This window comes from Varanus komodoensis, unplaced genomic scaffold (genome assembly GCF_004798865.1).
Source record: "Varanus komodoensis strain SLA01 unplaced genomic scaffold, ASM479886v1 scaffold13_1, whole genome shotgun sequence".
Taxonomy (NCBI): Eukaryota; Metazoa; Chordata; class Lepidosauria; order Squamata; family Varanidae; genus Varanus; species Varanus komodoensis.
Window position 1 is genome coordinate 2,524,335 of NW_025335408.1, and position 16,287 is coordinate 2,540,621.

At 40.4% G+C, this 16,287-nt stretch overlaps 1 protein-coding gene across 3 annotated transcripts in view; it reads right to left on the reverse strand.

Moving 5' to 3' along the window:
- The window catches only part of SLC16A7 (solute carrier family 16 member 7), a 119,188-nt gene that overhangs the window by 50,500 nt on the left and 52,401 nt on the right, over nucleotides 1-16,287 (reverse strand). Inside the window, exon 1 of one of the 3 annotated variants that reach the window (XM_044422895.1) lies at nucleotides 15,507-15,652. The exons of 1 other annotated variant lie outside the window; for it this stretch is intronic. The gene's annotated coding sequence lies outside the window, so the exon portion shown is untranslated. Of the gene's footprint in view, nucleotides 1-14,160; nucleotides 15,093-15,506; nucleotides 15,653-16,287 lie in introns of those variants that run through there. One more of the 3 variants, XM_044422894.1, reaches the window with a different exon arrangement.

Sequence of the window (16,287 nt, forward strand, 5' to 3'; positions counted from 1 at the left end):
TTTGTGTGAGGGACTTTATCCAAGCATCTCAAGTTGTGCAGAGACACCTACATAGTCACACAATTAAATGTGCCTAGAGAGAAGAGATGGAGCCAAAAACAGAGTAATAAGTCAGCATCTTTCCTATTTTGTGTATAGGAATCTGTAGTGATAACAGTTAACAAAGGTCACATAATGGTTGGAAACCAAAAAATGTAAGTTGAGAAGAATCAAAAGCATTAACATGCACATGGGATTAAGTTCCACTAATTTCAAGGGAATTTATTCCCAGATAAGCATGTGTTTATTATATATTTATTTATGTATTGAAAAATTAGAAACCATACCTATAGCCTGTGTTGGTTAGGCTGCCTGTTTCATTGAAGTTTGCTGTTAATCACTTTCTGATCATTGCTTTCAAGTGTGGGAATTGCCTCACTGGAAAGTGTTGTGGCTAAATAACGCAAGGAGATATGAATACTCTGTAGCGTCTGACCTGTGTGATGATGAGTTCACATACCTTTCGATGGTGCAGACCTTAATGATGAAAGGCGACTGTGGACACGCCATCAATCTTGCATGTCCCTGTCATGCTGTTCAGCACATTTGCTGGTCTACAGCCTGACAGGAATGGGCTTCTAAGGCTACAATCCTTTGCACACTAACTGAAGTGTACCCCATTGTCATTAACAGGACTGATAGGCATTCATAGGACTGCATTGTGAGAGGGTGCACTGCCATGCCACTAATGGCTTTCCTGGGTTTGAAGCTTAATGGGAATTGTCCATTTTTGAATATATAACCCTCTTCACAGATAACATACTTAAAGGACAGGCTCTTTCCTCTCATTGAGCTGTTTAAGCTTGATTATGCACACCCTGTTATAAAACCATCTATGCACCATGAGCATAACGTGGATGAATTGAGGTATTATTGGTGATGGCTCTATAATTTTCAAGGCCATTAAACTTTTGCATCCACTGAATTTTACCCCTTTCCTATACCTTTTGTGATGCTGACATGGTTTGGGCAATAAAATTCTGGGTTAATAAGCCAGACCTACATGCCAGCACTTTACTTCATTCAGGAGTAACATCTGATGTTAGCATCACTGGGCAACTTTCAAGGCTCACATCCTTTTGGGGTATCTGCTGTATTTCTCTAGAAATGTCTGAGCACTTCCTCTTTATTTCTGACTGTTTGCCGGACCTCTTTGTTCATAGGAGGAATGACAAAAGTGGGAGTGTCAGTGGCAGCAACATCCAGTTCCCTCATGCTTACCTTCTGGACAGATTAGGCCAAGGAGGAGAAATCAAGCAAATGGACAAAGTTGCAATGAACAGGACAAGTTATGCATGATATGCATGAAAGGCATCTTTGTCCAAGAGCGCTCCTAAACTCAGAATTGACATGTTTCACTTGTGCAAGTGGTGAAACAAGCCAGGAAGCCAACATTAATTGCAGATTCCACTATGTATGATCCAGGTAACTGTGTCTAATTACTTCAAAACAAACTGGGATGTGAAACCTTGATGTAAAGATGGTTTGCAGGGTTTAACTCATAGTCTGATTGGTACTTATCAACCATAGTTCAGGTGAAACTAGAAGCTGTGGTTACCTGCAACTTCCTTCCTTGTTTGTTTCACATAAAAGGAGTGACTTGTGAGTGATGGAGCTGTATATAAATGCACAAAATTCATACATATCCTGGCTTATCAAGCCAAGATTTGACTTCCAAGTGCAAATGCTCTTTATTTCTCTATGGTGTTCTACATTCTGCACCTACCCTGGCCTAGTGGGTAAATTAATGCCACCGCCAACAAATAACAATGTAGAGGCATACCTGCCAAATTGCCAGCATTTCACAGCAGCTTTATTTTACTTGTAATTAGATTACACAACTCTGATCCAACAGAAGACACACAGAGGAGCCAAGCATGGGTATGTGGAACCCCTGTTAAAAAAGCAAAGGCCCCAGAGAGCTGTTTCATGGAAAATGAAGAGTAGGTAAGGCTGTCAAACAGCAGTAAATAAAAAAGTCAGGGTTGTGGATTGCAGGAATAGTGTATACAGAGATTTGAAAAGAAAGTTTACACACAACATTCCCTGGAATGTGTGGTTCCAAAACCAGCTAGGAATATTCGTGTCAGGTGTTGCATACATATTTCCCCATCTTTGGATTAGCATCAATGAATATAATGGGCATCAGCTGGAGCAGAGCAAATGAATGTAATTGAGATCTTGCTTGAAAATGAGCAAATATGCAAGTACCATTGCCATCTGATTGGTTGACAAAAGCAGGTAGCACTGAATATGTCATAGCTCGCATTTGGAAGAGATGAAAACTGCAGTAACAAGGTCAGAGGAACAGCCATGACAAATAATTCATCTTGATATCATGCACTGTAGATTTGAGTCAATCAAGATCAACCTGCTTAGCCGGCTCATCTGCAAATGCTTCATTAATATTCCTTGCTTGCCAACTGACAAAACCAACTGCCAAGGCAATAAATATTATCAAGAGAAACTGAAAATGCCCAACTCTCTTTCAATGTTTACAAAACCTTGGCATTTATTGTAGGGTAGCCATTCCCAACTGGGTGCCTCAAGTTATTTTTGATTATGGCACCCATCAGCCACACCAAATTTGGTCAATGGCCCACCATGATGGGAGCTGTAGTCCAAAAACACATCTGTGAGTCACCAGGATTGGGAAGGCTGTTATAGGGCATAGTCCCATTTTGATCATGGTACATGTCTGCATGTTGCTGGGGCTTTGATTTTTGTTTGATATTAGTATGCTACACTACTATTAATTGATGAACCTGGGAACACACTCAAAGACCACCATTAGAATTTATGAACAAGAATTTGAGAATTTTAACCAGTGCAAAATGTGTTGGCTGGATTGCAAACTGGTACCGATACTATGGACATAGTATGCCAGTGTTAAAACAAATTCAGTGTATTACAACTTGCTGCCAAACACAATTCAAAGTGCTAGCTTTAAAACCATGGGCAACTGGGCCCAGAGTTATCTACAGAGTTTCCTTCTTCCATATTAATCTGACAACCAATTCAGAACTATCTGGAACTCCCTTCTCAATATACTCTAACACCAGATTTGTCTGGACTTCTTTATGGTAGAACTGTGAAATTATTTGCCTAAGCAGATTCACTACCTCTGTTATCTTTTAGGGATGTTACCCCTTTTCAATTGCTTTTCATGGTATTTTAGATCATCTAAATTATTTTCAGTTTCCCTTTTTATCTTGGTTAGTTTATTGCTGGGAGTTTTCATTGTAGTTGTTTGTATTTTAGTTTATTGATCATGGTAAACTGCCCTGAGAACTTTCATGTCAAAAGATGAGATATAAAGCCAATAAATATGAAAGCTTTGAACAAATGCAAGAGGAAAATAGGCATGAATGGCTGAGAGTCCTCAGCTCTCAATCCAGCTGCCTAAGCATCTTTTTAAAAATGGGAGAAATATCATACAAAGAAGCAATACTATTTCCACAGTTATTTGTGTTGTGAGCAGGTATCTTCTTTCCTCTTAGCTTCTCCAACAGATTCAGATAAGACTTTAGAAGCCCAGGTTTTTTTATCAAGCCTCATGGGTTATAAAGCAGTATAAATCAAGTAGTATTCAAATAGTATGCAGGAGAAGCATCTGCCAATGCAAAGAGCTGAATCAAAACAGAAACATCTCTTCCACTCCTCCCATTCAGAAAAGATTCTGACTCTATCCTCAGGGTGCCTCCAGCTGGTCTGCTCATTTCATTGTCAAGGAAGACCCCCCCCACCCCATCTCCTTTCCAGTTCTGAAATTTCTCCCTCTTTTTCCAAGGAGGGCTGCTTATTACACTCTGTCTGAGAGGAAGTAATTCCCACTGGGAGGTGTATTGCAGACAGTGTACAATTCACTAGTTAAGGCCACTATATGACAAATATTGCCCACTGAAACATTTATGCTTGTAGCAAAGTGAGTTTACCATTCCCTGACTGACATGAAATTGGGTTTCCTGCTGGGCTGTTACACATGATGGACACCACATTCAATATTCTGCAAAACACACACTTGATGGAAGCATAGCAACTTCAGATCCACTACACAATGGGCCCTTTCAAAATCTTTGTTGACATGTTTCCAGCTACAAGGTAACTGCAAAGATATAGCACAGTGAGAAAGATTGGTTCACTGTACTGTACTAGTTTGACATTCCATTCAAAAGGGACGCTTTATCCCATTGAGCACTTTGAAAGGCGTAAGTGATATTTTTCCAGGATACTTGAATGTTTTAAACCCCTTAGGACTAGAACCAGGTATGTTTGCTTTACCTGCCCTGTGCAATTAGCTAGTGGAATCAACAAGGGCTATTTCCAATGGTAATTCTACTTAGAATAAAGCCACTGGAAGGAATGGGATTTAAGTTAGATTAACATAGGATAGATCCCTTTGGATGAGCCAGCTGAAGTAGTCTCAGGCTCTAGACTGGCCCTGTGGCGCCAACCCAAGCTGGCTATTGGGTCATTTAGATAGGAAGCACCATGAAAGTCTTCCTGTTGTGCTGGGCTGGGAACTTCCTGGCTCTTGTGTATGTCTTGGCTCCTTAGTGTGTTCCTTGGCTCTGACTTTCCGGTTGTTCAAGTAACTCCTGGATCATCTCCAGCAGCTCCGTATGGCTGTTGACAGTCTCAAGCAAGGAAATCCCTGAATGCTGATCTGTGGCTTTAGTGATCCATATCACCACCACGTTTGGGCCCACTGAAATGAGCAGAGGCCATTCGAGAGCAAGAGCACAACCTGCATTCGTTTGTTTGCTTGAAAGATCAGTGCCTAACATCTGTGTCAGAGATGCCATTGCTGTAAATAGACTTTGGAACTCCCTGCGGAGGAAGGCTTATGTAGCCTCTCTCATGCTTAGACTTCTGCCTTCTTTTATTTGAGCAGCCATTTGGCATACTGAACTGATTTGCTTTTCTCGGCTGCTCTGTGTTTTAATCTATGCTTTCCTAAATTAAATAAATAAAGCATAGTTTGCTTTGTTGCAAACTGGCTGCCTTTTACAACAATGAAAAAAAACCTTGTTTTTATCTGATTTTTACATGGCTTTCTTGCAGTATCGCCTATTTGTCTGGTGGACTGGTTATTTACTATTGCAAACTATATTGTCACTGGCCATGTTGGACATATATTTAAGCAGAAAATCAGAATGTAAATACAACTAATGGATTAATTAACAAACACAGTCAAACAAGGTTTGTGCCCGAAATTGGCAGAGTTGATCAATTTAATAATAAAGCTGATGGAGCACTATTTTGCCATCCGACAATTTTCCAGTCCTTCAAAAAATCTAACAAACCCCAAACCCAATCACAGAGCTTTTCCACAACACTTGCTTTAATAGGGTCAAGTGACCCTGCTCTTTACAGTTCATACTGTTGGCTGCCACTACGGAGAAGTCCTGATCCACTTATCAGTCTATTTTAATCATTCTGACTATTCCTTAAGTCCCTGTACTTCCCCAGCATTAAGTACACCAACTGACATTACAATGCCTAACCACATTTTAAAGGGTTGTTGTAAACATTCAAAGGAAGCAGGAACATTCCAAATTATTTAATACATTTTAACTTGATACTCCTATTGCTGGAGTTTATCCACAGAAGCGAACGAATTTTGTCAATAGTTCGAAATCACATTGTTGGACTGTGAGTTATGCCTTTCTCTATGAATTCAATGGTGGGATGTTTACCTTGAAATGATAAATTAAACAAAATGGCATTTATGTACTGAAAAAATGTGTGTATCCACCCTAAGACCTGACAATTGAAAGAATTCATTTGAAGTATATAATAATACTAATAGTAATAATAATAAACTAATATTGTTGAGGTAAAGGCAGATGTAAATACAAGGAAGGAAAACACCTGCTTGTACTCTATTTCAAGGGTGGGGTAAAGGATGTTTAATTGTGGTTTGTCCAAATACTAAAGAGTTCACCATATATACACACACGTGCACGCACACACATTCATGCACATATACAACTTACATTCAAGAAAAAGTCTGAATATTTTATGGCACGTTGTAAGAAATGATACCTGGGGAGAATTTAAAATCAAGAACATTTTGTCTGCATAGATGAGCTGAAGCCAGAACCATTCTAGCTTCGGAGCGATGAAGATAAATATTGCTCTGGTATTTGGGCAGAACTTAAAAAGAGACATGCTAGATCAGACCAAACACCTATCTAGCTCAGCGTCCCACCTTCCACTGACCCCAACCAGATGCCCACAAAAGTCCAGAAGCAAGACACAAGTGTACGAACCTCATTCCATTTCTTTCCCAGAAACTGGGGTCAAGAGGTATTATGCCCCTGATATGGGTGGTACTGTAAATACATAGCCATAAGTACTAGTAGCCATTGCTAGCCTTCATGAATTCATCTGTCGTTTATATCCATATACTTTAATGCATTAAGATCATGTATAACAAAATTGACATTTTCTATAACACCACTGGGATCATGTCCAATAACAAGGATTATATATTGTACTGTGAAATTTGAAAGGGTATGCCTTTGTGCTCTTCACTGCAATTATACAGAAGAAAAGGTGCACTCCCACGTTTGTTTCATTTATTTTTCAGATTTATGTACCACTTTCCAACAAGGTAATAAAAAGGTGGCATAATTATAACATTAACACAGAATGATAAAATAGGACAATATGATGATTATTCTACTGTTCAACAATGAAACTGTAACTGGCTGGGTCACACCTCTAGCAAGGTCCTGGGCAGATATCTAAGGGTCCAAACTTTAAATGCCTGTCTGATGTGAACTGACACTGCATTGCAGAGGATGAGTTCTGTAATGTTCCATGGCCCAAGGGACCCTGTGGCATGGAGACCTTTTTACTATTTTGGCTGCTGCTCCAGCTGTGCCTGCAAAGGGAATGCTTAATTGTAATCTATATCTTGGTACCCTCATGTCTGGAGAACAAGGGATCTCGATGTGGAGCTAGGGCAGAAGGCAGGAACAAGGCTGTTGAATGGAGCACCTTGCCATGAATACATAACAGCTATGCCGAAGCCACCACACTGGCTACCAGTTTGCCATTGGACCAGATCCACAGTAGTATTCCTGAGATGTCAAGATATCATAGGACCATGTTATCTGAAAGATCATCTCCCCCTAGATATACCTGCCAGACCACTATGATCTTCAGCAGAGATCTTGCTGTCCATGGTACATTCTGCAGAGTCCCATCACAGCAACAGGCCTGTTCTGTGGTGGCACCATGCCTCTAGAAAGCCTTCCCCTCTGCAAAATGTCAAGTGCCAATAATCATATGCTTTTGATAATTATTAAAAACTTACTTAGCTTGGCTTTTCCCTGCTACTGACTTCCAAAAATGTTCTTATCCTTTTATAATCATGTATTGTCTTCTAGTTTACTGTAAACTGCTTTGGGCTTTTTAAATGGGAAGTTGGATATAAATATTTTCAATAAACATATGACTTAATATGACTAGGGTAAACCTCAGGGCCATGTAGTACAAAGAGTTCCTTCCAAGGAACAGAAAGCCCATGAGTGAAGTAATGCCTAAAGTAACCTGTTCTAATGTTGTTCCGGCTCTATAAATTAACATCAAAATCCTAAGCTTGTCCCAGTGATTCATTGGCAGCTAGTGCAGTTCTTTTAGCAAAGCCATCACCAGCCTTGCAGCTGCATTTTGCATCAGCTGCAGCTTTGAATGTTTCCAAATCCTCTTGCTTTTTGACACTCTAGCAATAGATTAGCATGTCTTTCTGCTCCCTCCCTGACTCTCTAGATGGGAGGGGATGCAGACACTAAACTCAAATTTAACCCCTAACTTCACACTTCAAAGCTTGTATCTTTGTGACAGGTCTCCCATGCTACATCCACAGTGCGTTCACACACACACACACACACACACACACGAATCCTAGGGTGGCCAAGGGTCCTCTTCAGCAGAAGGATGCCAGAAGACTGTCCATTATTGTGAAGGTGTCCTCTCTTTAAAGGCTGTCCAGTCCACATCTAGTTGAAAGGGAAAGAACCATTGGAAGAAAGTACTGGGCCATGAAGCTGCCCATCAACAGCAGGCTGAGCAACCATACAGGTCCTCTTATCCCAGTCTTCCCCACTCTGATGAAATGTACTGTATTTCTAGTTAAATTATCCTCTCTGCATTTTCAGATGCTTTGCAAATCAAAGTCATTGTCTTTAGAAGTTCTTCAGTCACTACCCAGCACATCTCTCAGGTCCACTTCACACACTCAGTGAGAGGTATGGAGGATGAAAATCCCGGATAAACAGGGAAGGCTGTTGACTGCCATGTCAGCAGGCTCCTCATCTGCTGCAACTTTTATTTTGAGTTTTACAGGATTGATCCAGGATGTTTCACTGTGTGCCCAAAATAGGTTCACCACCGTGGAGCACCATGGATAGCTCCTATAAAGCTCAAATTAAAAGCAGCAATGGGTAATGACATAGGAGTATGCAGCTTTCCCTGAATACGAATGCGATAAAATATAAAAATATGAGCACAAATTATTACCAAATCACACATGGAAGTGTAAAATTAGTTTGACTTCCATGTTTCCATTAAAGAACATTTTGACTTGAACTGATCCACTCTTCTCTGATGATATTCATATTATTTCTTTAATTCTTTTTTTCAACTGCTGTGTGGTCATGAATGTGGTTTGTCTACATTCTTTAATAACATATGGAAAATTGCTATGTACCTTTGCACAAGAAACCTTCATCCCATAGACAAATGGCTGGACACTGATTATCTGGAAAAAGGGGATCAGCAACCTAATTAAAAGTTACTTGATCAATGTTCCTTAATATCTTCTAATATCTTAATATCTTAGAAGTGCTTTGCCTTCTAAGAACAGACATAATGGAAGGGCAGGAATTGCATCATGGCAAATGGCCTGACTGATGCTCCTACAATGCAGTTGCCAGCTCATGTAATTCTAGATGGGACTGCTGAATTTTGAACTGATACTGTGTGCCATTGCCAATCCTGTGCCAATCCTCCTCAGCACTGCAGAATTTCAATTTTAGAAGGCTTTTAGAAGGTTTCAGAAGGTGTGCGTTGCTTGTGGCACAGAACAACATAAACAGGAGAGAACAGTTTTAAATTATATCATTATAGGCAAAGCATGCTGCACATTCCTTGCTGAAGTCCCATTCTTTCTTTTGAAGACCATGAAATGCATCTCTTATTGATCACCATTCACTCCATTCACAGCAACTTGTGCTTAAATTTAAAGTGATTTACTCCCATCACATGGGAACATACTCCTCTCAGGGCTTCTTTAAACAACAATCCATTTCAGAGTCTTAGAGTCCTCCACTTTCACAAATAGCTTTATAATCCTGTATTTGTTGGAAAACTAGATTGGTCCAGGTAGACTGAAATGTTTCAGCAGCAAAAGAAGGGACTGCTATGCAACCCATCTGTACATAAAGATGCCTGGGTATTAAGGGCATGATCTAGTCAAGTACCACTGATTTCAGCATTAGTGCTAAGTATTGATGGGATCTGAAAAGCATTCAGCTTTGGCTGATTTTACTCACGATTTTTAAGATTTCAAGTTAGCAGAGGTACAACCAGTGAAAATAATTGCACAACAAACCAGGTGAGTCATATGTATCAGGAAGCATAATAAATCAAAGAGCAAATTCACTGAAACACAGGATATGAAGAGCATCATGACGTTCCTGTCAGTTCAATCAGGTCTGTAACGAAAAGGGGTGTTTCGTGGTTTTTTTCTCTAGGAACATTCACAGGTACCTGCTAATCTTAACTGTCATTGTTTCCCTTTAAAATTTTCCTCTAAAGATAAGTCAGTGCAGAAAATGAAAAAGTCCTTCTGTCCTTTATACCTTCTCCCAAGCAACTTTACAACAATTCTGTGAAGTAGACCAGGCAAAGACATCATGGTTTATGCATGATTTTCTAATAAATGTAAGGCTGAGCAAATATTTGACTGAGAGCCTTTCATACTCAAATCAAACACTGTAACCACTACCCTGGGTCTCTTAGGTTTGGGTCACTCCACAAGTGCATGCATACCACTGGATTTCTCAACTCTTGCTCACAGTAACCCTCTGCAGATTACTGCGGTGTGGAAGTAATCATTGCATAGAGAAGGGAAGAAGATGCTGCCCACTGAAGCATCTCCTAACATCCAGACGTTGATCACTTCTTTTGAACAGAAAAAGGCAAGATATATGGTCTGGTTTAGGAGTTCGCACCTGGGTCTAGGAGGTTGTTAACACCTCACTAAGAGAGGCAGTGGTCTCATCCTCTCTGAAGGAGGCTGTGGTAAGACCACTTCTTAAAAACCAAACCTGGACCTGAGGGTTTGCCTTTGTAAATTGCAGGGCAGTTGCGATCATCCCATTTTTGGGCAAGGTGCTCAAGTGGGTGATGACCAAGAAACTCCAGGCACTCCTGAATGAAACTGATTATCAATGGGGCTTTAGGCTGGGGTTTGGGACAGAGATTGCATTGGTTGTCCTGTGGAAAAGGACAGGGGGAATCCATCCTTGTTGGTTCTCCTGGACCTCTCAGTGGCTTTCGACACCATCATCCATGTTGTCCTTCTGGACAGGTTGGTTGGGTTCAGAGTTGGGGCCACTGCATTGTGGTGGTTCCATTCCTACCTGGCCAACCATGTCCAGAAGGTAGTGCTGGGGGACAGTAGCTCTGCAGCATGGCAATTGTGCTGTGGGCTCCCTCAGGGCTCTATCCTGTCCCCATGCTGTTTCATAGCTACATGAAACTGCTGGGAGAGGCCATTCGAAGGTGGGAGCTGAGGTGTCATCAGTATGCTAAAGACACCCAGTTCTACATCTCATTTTCATCTAACCCAGATAAGGTAGCTTCTGTCCTGAATCACTACCTGAGCTCAATAATGGACTGAATGAGGGCCAATCAATTGAAACTCAATCCAGATAAAATTAAAGTGCTGTTGATGGATGATCCATCTGCCCAGAGGGTGGGCCTGCAACCTGGAAGGGATTGCACTCCCCCTGAAGGACAAGGTTTGTAGTTTGGTGGTACTCTGGGACCCAAAACTATTACTTGAGTCTGAGATAGACATGGTGGGCAGTAACACCTTCTTTCAGAGGCATTTAATTTACCAACTGCAGCCCAACCTGGACAGGCAGAGCCTAACCACACACGCACTCTGGTAAATTCTCGGCTTGACTAATGCAATGTGCCTCTGCATGGGGCTGCCCTTGAAGATGGTCTTGAACTTCAACTGGTACAGACTGTGGGTGCAAGCAAGTTCTCACACACATATCACTCTGATATTATATTGGTTACATTGGCTACCAGTTTTGCTCTGGGCCCAATTTATGTGCTAACATATAAAGCTTGGAACCAGGATACCTGAAGGACCACCTGCTCCCATATATATCTACCTGGTTCCTAAGATCTGGTTAGGAGGCCCTTCTGAGAGAGCCATCTTTAAGGAGGCAAAGGGGATGGCAAACAGAAGAGGGGCTTTCTCACTGGCTACACCCCATTTATGGAATGGCCTTCCAAAAGTAGTTTAGCTGACACCATCTTTACAATCTTTTTGGTTCTGGGCAAAAAGAATCCTCTTCACCAGACATTTTAAAAATTGATTCTATATTTGGATATTAGTTATACTGTTTTAGCTTTAATAACTTTTAACTTATTGATATCTGACCTCTGTTTTATTCTTTGTTGTTGTTATTGTTATTTTATGTAATATTCTAATCAAATTAGAGACTCTTTGGACTAGTATAGCAGAATATAAATTAAATAAATAAATATGCACACAGGATCTCCCTGGACAATGTATTTTTGCATTGACTTGATGTGGGGACACGTCCTGCAAAATGCAGAATATATCGGTACACCTTTTACATGCTTAGGCTCTGTGAAGAAGACCAGATCACTGTGTGGGGGTCAGAAGCAGAGAGAACAGGCATAAGTCTGCTCCCAGAAGTGATTATCTGCACTGGATTTTGATAATCAGGAGGAATGTTTCCCAACTGCTCAGTTGAAAGAAAGATCCTTTTGCTTAGGATGCTGCGAGGCAAAAGGCTAGTTCTGCTTGGGGTGTTTTATTGATATTCGCCCCTTGACATGCACAAGTTATCACTAGATGTTGCTGTCATTAAAGTACAAACATGCATGGGTGAAGCCTTATCAAAATGCTGAGCCACGTCTGGGCAGAGAGGCACATTTTGTGAATGCTTGTGTGTCTTCCCTTTCAACCATTGCGGGATGGGGAATAGAAAGTCAACACTCATGTTTGCAGAGTTGCCCCCAATCCAGGAATGTATGTGCATCAGTGTACAGCATATACTTTAGCCTGTGCATTGTTAAAAAAAAAACAGTGTGTGTGTAGGGGGCTTTTTAAAAAGTTACTCATTTAGGATGAAATCATATACCCACTTAGAGAAATAAGTAAGATGTACTTCTGAACAGATGTTTTGGATTGCAATATTACTTCTGTACTTTTTAAGCCAAGCATTTATGTATGAGTATATAGCAGGAACTTTTTAAAGCATCTTTTAACATGGATTAGCATATGCGGCAGGTCATAGCCATCTAGTTTAAAGACAGAATGCCAGCAATGCCTTCTCAAGTTTAAAAACTGTAATGGAAGCAGCAGCAGATCAGTGGAAACAATACTTATGACCAAATGCAGAGTAGGAAAAAAACATGCCCATGAAACAGTGGAAGAGGGATAGCTTTTCTTTTCACTTTTCTACTCTGCAGAACTGCAGTTTTTATGTCAAAAATCAAAGATCATGAAAATTCAATCCAGCACTATATTTTTCTATGATTGCATTAAGTGTATTGTGCAGATCAAGTAGTATGTATGTGATACACACAAGAAGGAATGGGGCAAAGAGAGCTGAGGCTTGTGACAGAAAGCTATTCTCTTTCAAAGAAATGCATTGGTTGCACAATGCGATACGTTTTGTCATGGCTTCAGAGAATTAGTGTCCACGAGAGGCCACTGTAGCATCCCAGGAGACAAGTATACACAGAGATTTTGGAGTAAGTAAAATGTGTCCATCTGTATTGAATTTCCTGTTATTTACTTATTTAAAACATTTCTATGCCGCCCCCATTGCAACAAAGCAACCGTTTTGTCTGTTTTGCAGGATTAAACATGAAACACTTTCATTAATTCCATATATCTCCCCACCCCGCAAAAAAGGCTTATTTAAGTTTCATGATTAACTGAGAGTGGTGCTTAATCATTGTATATGGATAAAAGATTAAAATAATTGCAAATGTTTCTGTTCAGCCCACTATTTTCTGCAATTGTCAGCAAGACAATTGAAAGGAAAAAGGATTCAGAAAGCCATTCCAGTATAGACCAATTTCAAAAGCAAGGTGTGCTAAGTGAAGCACATAAATTTAATTTTCTTGCTGATGATCAACAGATGTGCTGGCTGGCTTTGTATAGCATGGATGGCATCACAGCATATATGAGCAAGGAAGACAATGTAGGTACATTGCTCTTAAATAATAAGATCTTGTGTGGCCTGGACCTAAATTAAATATTGGGAGGAAACATTCCGCATTACAGGCAATGGCTTACTAAGGACATCGAAGTAAACCAAGTTTTGTGCTAACCATAGTTAAGCATCTCTACCATAATTTGAGTTTACAGACTTAGGTAAGCTACTTGTCTGTTTTAATTTGCCATCTCTAAACTACTAAATTTTATAAGTTTATTCTGGTCTACGTTGGACAACAGGATCTTGATGCACAGTAATGACTGGCATGATGCCACATCAATTAGTAACAGTAAACAATCTTTAAACTGTAATTTGACAGCCTGGATTAACAACTCATGGCCAGGTAATGGTGGAAGTGCTAACTGCACTTTCTCCTGCACTCTATTTGGAGAAAATAAATCTCACGTTCTTTCTTTTTTCAAAAATGAACTTTACAAATTCTAAAACATTCGTATCAAAAATGAACACAAATTATCTCCCATCTCTACTTGTTGTCTCTCTCTTCTTCTTAAGTATTGCATTTGGCTCAGAAATACTCCCTGTTTAAATCAGAGTTTCCTATTTTACCCAAATAGATTATATCCCGGCTTAATAGTGTTAGTATACTTACAGTATTTATTTATTTGATTTCTATGCCATCTGATTAGCCACAGGGCAGCTTAGACCAGAATTCCTTGTCTCAGTATGAACCAAAGTGTGTTTGATTTGGGTATCGTGAAAGTCGGCTGAAATAGAACTAAACTTTCCCAGTTTCCTACTTACAGCCCTGACAGAGGAGTGCACGGGCAGCATGACAATCTGTATTTGGCACTAAACTGCAACTTAGCCTTTGGGGGATAAGCCTATCGGTGGCCACTTCTCATGCTGGCTATAGCTGTCTTCCATAATCAGAGGTGGCATGCCTCCAAATACCAGCTGCTTGGGAACAGGCCCAGGAGGATGCCAGTTCACTCACGTGCTGCTCTGGATCTGCATGGATCTGACCAGCCACAACAAGAACAGGCTACTGGAATAAACAGGCCTTTGGTCTAACCATGCGTTCTTATTCTGCGCGTGAATTAGTTTAAGCATGCTCTGTGTGTTAACTTTCTATACAATCAAAATGAAGCCCCAGGTTAAAGAGATGTTTAAGTTAAACTACATATATGTCACCCACACGAATGTTTTCCAGGATGGCTTTCTTTTAAATAAGCAAGAGAAAAGAGTAGGCATTTGTTGGGGGAGGGGCCCTTTGGGAGCCATTTTTCTTATCGAAATCACTCATTCCAAACTGTAATTTGCTCCGTAAGGGAAAAGGGGTGAGTTCATCTTTTTGCTGCCTATGGTTCTGTCAATGTTTCTGCTAAGATTTGTGCTCTCTTTATAATGTGGCAGGGTTGCTGCATGGATTACTCAGGAGGCAGTCTGAAAAGCCTGGCACAGGTATCCCTTGTTTTGTCAACATACATAGTAGTTATTGTCCCCTATAATTAACCACTGAACTAATTACTAAAGTTGATTATCAGTGTTAGATATAAATAACTCTTTATATCTAAAGAGTTCTGGATGAAGTACTGCCTGGAACAATTTTGCCTTCTGAGATGATAAAGAAAATAGCTAACCTCCTATGCTAGGCAAATGTCAGAAAGGACAAATTATATATGTACGTATCCCATGCATGCACGTTGGACACAAGAAATTAACACTGGTAACAATGCAAACTGATGGCACAATCGTCTACAAGTCTACCTAGAAGTCAGTCCTAATGAGGTTACATACATTCAGTTAAGTCATTAAGGACAACAGCCTAAATTGCTTATACAGAATATCTATACTGATGATAAAAAGGAAAAAAAGTGAATCACACTGAAAAACATGAGACCCTCCTGTCTAGCTTTAAGACTCTGGAGAATCAGAGATGTGCTACAGCTTCAGGGAATGCCCTCCCTTTCCCCCTCCTGGTTATATTTGCCCTACCTTCCTTCCTTTCGGAGTGTGCTGTGGCATTCAAGTCAGCAAATGATACCTCCAAAGCATGGACTGAAAATCCACTGCTGATACCTAGAATGAACCAGGACAATGGCTGCATCTGATCAAATGCACATTCGAAGTGTTGAACAGACAATGGCACACATCTTATCTGCCCTGTAAACAAGCAAGTGCTGGGCGGGCAGGGGGGTGGGTGGCGGGGGGGGGGGGGTTAGTTGGTTGGTTGGAGGTGGTGGTTAAATGAGCTCCTAGATTTAACCTTTCACCTTATCTGAATCCAGTCTGTAGCTCTGTAATTTGTATTGCCCAGATCAATTTATTGGAACTGAATGACCTTTTTTTGGCAATGCAATCTGGGCTGGGACTCCAGTGGGGGATGGGAATGTAGAAAGGGTTAAATTGTACCAAGATCCACTATGGGGACCCCATTCAGATTGGGAAATCTGTACTGGAAACTTGTACAAACAAACAAAACAAAAACAACACACAGTGCAGTAAATCACTTTTATTGCACTTTAGTGCAGAATGATGGCACAAGGTACATTAAATCTTTCTTTACCCACAGAATCAGTTAGTGGCAGCCATGTGAGCTGCACCTTCAAAAAGCTTGCATATAATTCATTTTCTCCTACAGCTTCAAGCTTTTGAGAATCTAATGTAAGGGAATTTATTCCTGGACAGTTTATGATGAAAAGATACTATATTAGATGAACCAAAACCTGTTTGGTATGTTATTAAAATGGAATATAGAGAACATATTCTAGCTTTG